Here is a 7,269-nt window from a genome sequence, read left to right as displayed (position 1 = left end):
TCCTTTGGAAAAGTATGAGCCACTCTTTTGTAAATGTCAATATGTGATAATGTGGAAAACTACAAATATGGCTGCATGGTTTTATTGAAAACCTGATCTTGACTAAAATTTCCATGCTGGAAATTAGAATATGGATGAATTTTATAGAATATGTTTTAGATTAGACTAGTTTCTTTACACGTGTGTATAGGGAAAAATACGACATGACACGTGGCCGCTTAAAGGAAGGACACGTGTAACACAAGATGGAGATGGCCACCGAACATAGCTATTCCGCTTGTCACCGAAAGGAATAACGATCATAAAGGGAGTATTAAATACTTTGCGCCTGGTAACATTTAATACAGAATATTTTGCAGTATTAAGGATAATGGCTAGTTACAAGGAATTTGGCATTTATATCTAACGTTAAATCTTCATCAATGGCCCTCATAATTGACATTAATGAAGGGCATGATCTTAGGACTTCCTTTCCTAGACATAGTTATAAATAGAGAGCTCAGTTATCATTGTAAGGGACAAATTTTCTGGCTAACTTACACTATATTCTATATAATATTTTAATACAATTTTATTTTCTCGCTTTTGATCTTATCATTGTTGTTCCCGGAAACCATGTTCCCACACTCATTAGCTCTACCGTTCCATCTACATTTTAAGGCTAAGTATTTTATATTTCATCAGTTATTTCGCTATTTTTTGGATTAAATTAATTCACTTGTCTAGAAACCACGAACAAATTCAAATGTACCGTTTTTCGGGTAAACAGTTTGGCGCCCACCGTGGGGCCTAGACAGCCGTGCAGTTAAATTGATCCTTGCCTTTTTCACTAACATGTTTGATTATTTTGTCTTAGAAAAAATCACAAAAGAAATAGCAGATAACACTGTCAACGGCACACGCAACCCTGAAATTCAAGGGGAGCAGCCTCATTTCGAGGATTCGATCAGTGACACTCGCAATAAGGGGAACGACACCACACCGGTACATGACATTTTGTACCCTCGACAAGTTTGGGAGGCAACTCCCGATGATGCTGATGATGAGCATGTAGCGGATTTACTAAGGGTGCTGCAAGAGCAATAGGTAGTCATTCTAGGCCATCTCACGCGGCATGATTAGGTTATGACAGAACTGAAGCAGGCGCTATCTGGTGCCTCAAATAATGCAAACAGACAAGATCCAGTTCCTCCTGATGTTCCCACGAACCAGACGACGCAGAGAGTTGATAATAACAGTCCTAGGGGTGAAGTTGGCCCTCCGACGGGGATGAGGGGAGTAGATCTGGCCTGAACAACGAGAACGATCCGTTCAAGGATGAACTTTTGCGGTTCATGAAGGAAGTAAACGTCTGCATGGATCAAATCCCGGGCGCGCCACCAGTATTGAAAGGATCGAACTCGAAGAAGTATATTCAATTACCGTATAAACCGAGCACAACCCCAGAAATAATCCCGAAGCGGTTCAAAATGCTCGAAGTGCCAAAATATGACAAAACTTCAGATCCATAGGAGCACATTGCCACTTACACAATAGCGGTGAAAGGAAATGATTGGGCTCCTCACGAAATTGAATACGTGTTGCAAAATAAATTTGGTGAGACTCTCGCGAGGGGAGCTTTAACGTATTATTCATTATTGCCCGAGCATTCCATAGATTCCTTTGAGATGCTCACGGATTCTTTAATCAAAGATCATGCCGGTGCCAGAAAGGTACAAGCCCGAAAGGCCGACATATTCAGGATTGCACAGGGAGAATCTGAATTATTACGAGAGTTCGTTACCCGGTTCAAGAAGGAAAGGATGTTAATACCAGCAGTCCCGAATGAATGGGCAGCTGAAACATTCAGCAAAAGTTTAAATCCGAGAAGTTCGGATGCTTCCCGTAAGTTGAAGGATAGTCTGTTCGATTTCTAAGCGACGACTTGGGCGGATGTCCACAACCGGTACGAGTAAAAAATAAGGATCGAAGACGATCAGGTTGGCTTTCCATTGAGAACCAAAGGATGGGAGTAGAACAGAGAAAAAATGAAAGATGATATTGACACGGATAGAAGGACTTCGAGGGGTAGGTTTTTGCCCTACAAACGGACAGAAGGTCGTGGCAGGAGCTTCCGGACAGCAGGTAAGTTCACCATTGATAGAAGGACCGATCGTGGCTGGAACAACAGATCGCTGCAGGATAAAGAAATCTGGGGGTTGTGAGATTCTTCTTACCCAAAGTTATCAGAGTATAACCTTAATGTCAGTGTAGTAGAGTTGGTGACGTCCATGAGGAATATCAAAGAGGCACGATTTCCAAGACTTGTGAAATCCGATCCCGGTCAGAGGATCCCAATTTATAGTATGAATACCACAGTACTAACGGCCACCGGACTGGGGACTGCCGACACCTCGAGGAAGAAGTGGTAACATTATTAAAGAATGGTCACCTCAGAGAATTCTTGAGTGACCGAGCTAAAAACAACTATGGTCGGAATAGGGGTGACGCGGAAACCTCGAAAGCAGGAGAGGAACCTCTACGCCAAATGATCAACCTGATCTTAGGAGGGAATGAGATTAATGGAGTGACCTTTTCGGAGCGAAGAAGACAAAAATATCTATAATTCATAATAAAAGGCTCCGAGAAGACGATATCACATTTACGAATGAAGATGCAGATGAATGAATGTTACCGCACACTGATGCACTGCAATTTCTTTAAATGTGATTTTATAATTAAATGTGTTTTAGTGGATCCAGAAAGTTCAGCTAATATCATACAATGGAGAGTACTGGAGCAAGCTAAACTCACCGGAAGCATTTTCCCGGCAACCAACCTCGTTAGATTCAACCTCGCAAATGTGACAACCCGGGAAGAAATTTTGCTGCTCACGAACGCCGAAGTAGTAATGAAGACAACTTTCTTCGAAGTGGTAGATGGAGACATGGGGTATAACATCATCTTGGGAAGACCATGGTTGCATGAGATGAAAGTTGTGCCTTTAACATATCACCAATTGTTAAAGTTTCCGACACCTGAAGGGATCAAACAGATAAGGGGCGATCAACTAACAGCGAGAGAGATGAATGAAATTTCGGTCTCCAGTAGCAAAGGAAAGGAACGCGAGTCATAGCAATTACTGGAACCGACACCTGCCCCCGAACCAGAGGAAGGTAGCCCGGGGACAGAAGAGTCGGAGCAATATCAGGTACCAAGGTATTTTCAATTACCAGAAGAGACAGACGCGACAAAGTCCACGGTAGAAGAACTGGAGCAGGCTGTATTTTTTGAAGAATTCCTAGAAAGGAAATTCCATTTGGGAATAGGACTAAACCCAGAGCACAAGTCTGCTTTTATTGAATTCCTTAAAATTAACGCCAATTGTTTTGCATAGTCGCACGAGGATATGATAGGAATCCCGATGGAGATAGCCATACACAAGTTAATCTTGGATCCTAACATGCCTCCGGTAAGGCAAAATAAGCGCCATATTGCTGAAGGACGGAATAAATTCGTCAAAGAAGAGGTAGCCCGTTTGCTTAAGATTGGTTCAATCCGAAACGTAAGATATCCGGACTGGCTAGCCAATGTAGTAGTAGTTCCTAAGAAAAATAATAAATTTCGCATGTGCATAGATTATAAGGATCTTAATAAGGTGTGCCTGAAAGACTCATTTCAATTGCCAAGTATCGATCAAATGATTGATGCCACGGCCGGGCACGAGTTAATGAGTTTCGTCGATGCTTATTCTGCGTACAATCAAATCAAGATGAACCCAGAAGACCAGGAAATGACTTCGTTTATAACAAATTTTGGTACATATTGTTACAACGTAATACCCTTCGGGTTAAAAAATGCCAGAGCCACTTATCAACAGCTCCTAAATAAGATGTTCGAAAAACAAATAGGAAATACTATGGAAGTATATATAGACGATATGCTCGTTTAGTCTTCGAATGCAGGTGACTACCTGTAACGACCCGACTTGTCATTTTAAGAATTAACGCCTCATTCAGTGACTTAAGGTCTCGAGCAGTTTCACAATATGTATTATGACCCGCGGGTGTAGTCGAGTTGAATTACTGAAGATTCGGAATTAAATTAAAAGAACAATCCTTATTTAGAAGCTTAAATGTAAAGAGTGAACCGGAGAGTTAACTTTTGAGCAAACTCCTCCGAAATGGAATTTTGATGATGTCAATAGCTCCGTATGGCGATTATGGACTTAGAAGGGTATCCGGAAAATTATTTGGAGGTCTGTAGTGGAATTAGGCTTGAAATGACGAAAGATGAATTTTTGGGAAGTTTGACAGTGGGGTTGACTTTTTGATATCGGGGTCGGAATCCGATTCTGGAAATTGGAATAGCTTTGTTGTGCCATTTCTGACTTGTGTGCAAAATATAAGGTTATTCGGACGTGGTTTGGGAGTTTTCGACGTCATTTGTGGAATTCGGAAATTTCTAAGTTCATTAGGCTCGAATCCGTGTGTAATTTGTGTTTTTGGTGTTGTTGAAGGTGATTTGAAGGTTTGACTAAGTTCATATGATGTTATGGGACGCGTTGATATGTTTGGTTGAGGTCCTGAGGGCCTCGGGTGTGTTTCGGATCATTTTGGGCTACTTTGGATGCTGATTTGATGATATCTAGGGTTGTTCTTCGCGTTCGCGAGGAGCCTCTCGCGTTCGCGAAGAAGGATTTGACTTCTGGGATTTTGTTCTTCGCGTTCGCGAAGAAGGAAATCTCTGTTGCAATAGTTTGAATTTGGAGGCTCATATCTCGCAATCTATAAGGAATTTGGAGATGATCCAAACATAAAAGTTGTAGCCCTTTGTGTCTAGTTTTCAGAAAAGTAAACTATTTGTTTTTTGGAGTTGTCTATCAGCAGTTATCGTGGATATACTATATGCTGTCTGGGAAGAGTTTGGAAGTCTCTGTTGCATAGGGCTGATTCTGGAAGATTATACTGCGTAATCTATAAGGAATAAGGAAATGAGCAACAAATGCAAGTTATAGCCCTTTGAGTCTAGTTTCCAAAACGTTAAACCATTTGACATTTGGAGTTTTGTACAAAAAGTTGTGACCATTATACTAGAGGTTGTCTGAGAAGAGTTTGAAAATAGTTGTTGGAGAATTTGTTCATCGCGAACGCGAGGGAAGGGCCGCGAACGCGAAGAACAAATCCCTGGGCAGCAGAATAAAGTCCAGATTCATTTCATTCTTCCATTTTTGGACCAAGGAAGCTCGGGTGAGGCGATATTTCGAGAGTTTTTCAAGGAAAACATTGGGGTAAGAATTCCTAACTTGATTTTTGCTAAATTACATGAATCTAGTGTTGTTTTTATCACTAAATTAGTGAATTGAGTTAAAATGGTAGAAATCCTCTAAACTTTTATTTATGATTTGAAGGGTGATCCGTCATCAAAATTTAATAATTTTGGTATGGTTGAACTCGTATCGGAATAGGTGTTCGAATTTCGTAAAACTTTTGTCGGGATCCGAGGGGCGGGCCCCGCGCTGAATTTTTAGAATAAAATTTTAAGTTGGTATTTTATTATCCGGAATTATTTCCGATGAATTTTAATGAAATGGTACAATTAATTTGGATAGATTTGAGCTGTCCAAAGGTCAATTCAAGCAACAAGGCGATTTTGGAATATCGGCATAACTTCAATAAGGTAAGTACCTTGCCTAACCTCGAGTGGGGGAATTATCCCTTAGGCATTGAGTCTTATGTGAAAATTGTGTGATTTGAAAGCCGTGTACGCAAGGTGACGAGTACGTACTAAGACTTATATGTGCAAATTTTATTGGTTTAAAGTTTTAGGCATTCTTATGTATTAAATTAGATAATTGTTGGCATTAGTAAATCCTTGAATTATCACGCCTCATTCCTTATTTGTCAAGTTTGTATTTTATATAATAACTTGATATTATTGTCATTTGGATTTTATGTGAATTACGTGTGTTTGTTGATTTGATATTTTTCTTGGAATTAAATTCATGATGGAATCCTTATCTGCAAATATTTATTAAATAAGTTTAAATTGAGGAGTTAATATAATTATCAAGAATTTGGATTGATGAAGGTGTTGCCCTATGATGAGTATTTTTCACCTCTGTTGATTGTTTTGAGGTTTTATATACTTTTTATGGAGCCTTGGGCTATTTATTGAAGACTTTATTGATTCTGCTACATATTTGGAATTTGGTTTTGGTCAGAGGCAAATTGTGATATGAATTGTTGTATTGTGTTGTGGTTTAAACACTCTCCTTGATGTTATTTATGCTTTCTATCTTGCTTGTTAATGATATACATGTTCTTGATAAGGAAGAGTGTAATGCACGAAGGGTGATGCCGTGCCATTTAAGAGTGTAAAGCACGAAGGGTGATGCCGTGCCATTTGAGAGTGTAAAGCATGAAGGGTGATGCCGTGCTATTTCATTTATATTATCAGGTGAGGATGAGAGTAAAAGCATGAAGGTTGATGCCGTGCAATTATTTTTATATTATCATATATTCATGGCACGAAGGGTATTTCCGTGCAGGCGAGGACGAGAGACATACATTATATTGTGATATCGTTTTGTTGTGTATACATGCATGCCTTTATCTTGAGATGTTATTGTGCACCTTTGTTTTCTATGTGACTTGTAGTCGTTGTTGCTTCCTGCATGCCTCCACTTTATTTCTTTTATTGTTATTGGCATTTCTCCCACCTAGTTGGTACTGTTATATGTATGCACGGTGAGAAAGATATAAATGCACGAAGGGTGTTACCGTGCCAATTGATTTGATCTACATATATGTATTGGGTGAAAATGAGACAAGTGCACGAAAGTATTGACGTGCCACTTGATGTGATACGCTGAATATATTTCTCACGCCATGAAAGTTAAATAAGGTGTCACAAGGTGACTTTTATTTGAAAAAATTATATTTGAAGGATATTTATTTGAAAGAATTATATTTGAAGGATATTTACTTGAAAGAATTATATTAGAAGGATATTTATTTGAAAGAATTATATTAGAAAGATATTTACTTGAAATAAGGGTATTTGAAAGATATTTACTTGAAAGAATTATATTGGAAGGATATTTACTTGAAAGAATTCGGAAGATATTTATTTGAAAGAATTATATTCGAAAGATATTTATTTGAAAGAATTATAATGGAAAGATATTTATTTGAAGGAAGTATATTCGAAATATATTTATTGAAAATGATTATATTCTAGAGACTTTTATTGAAAAACTTATAGATAAAAGATGTATATTTTGAAGGA

The sequence above is a fragment of the Nicotiana tabacum genome, chromosome 14, assembly GCF_000715075.1.
Source record: "Nicotiana tabacum cultivar K326 chromosome 14, ASM71507v2, whole genome shotgun sequence".
Classification (NCBI taxonomy): domain Eukaryota; kingdom Viridiplantae; phylum Streptophyta; class Magnoliopsida; order Solanales; family Solanaceae; genus Nicotiana; species Nicotiana tabacum.
The sequence above is the reverse complement of the archived record's forward strand: the minus strand, read 5'-3'. Positions refer to the sequence as shown.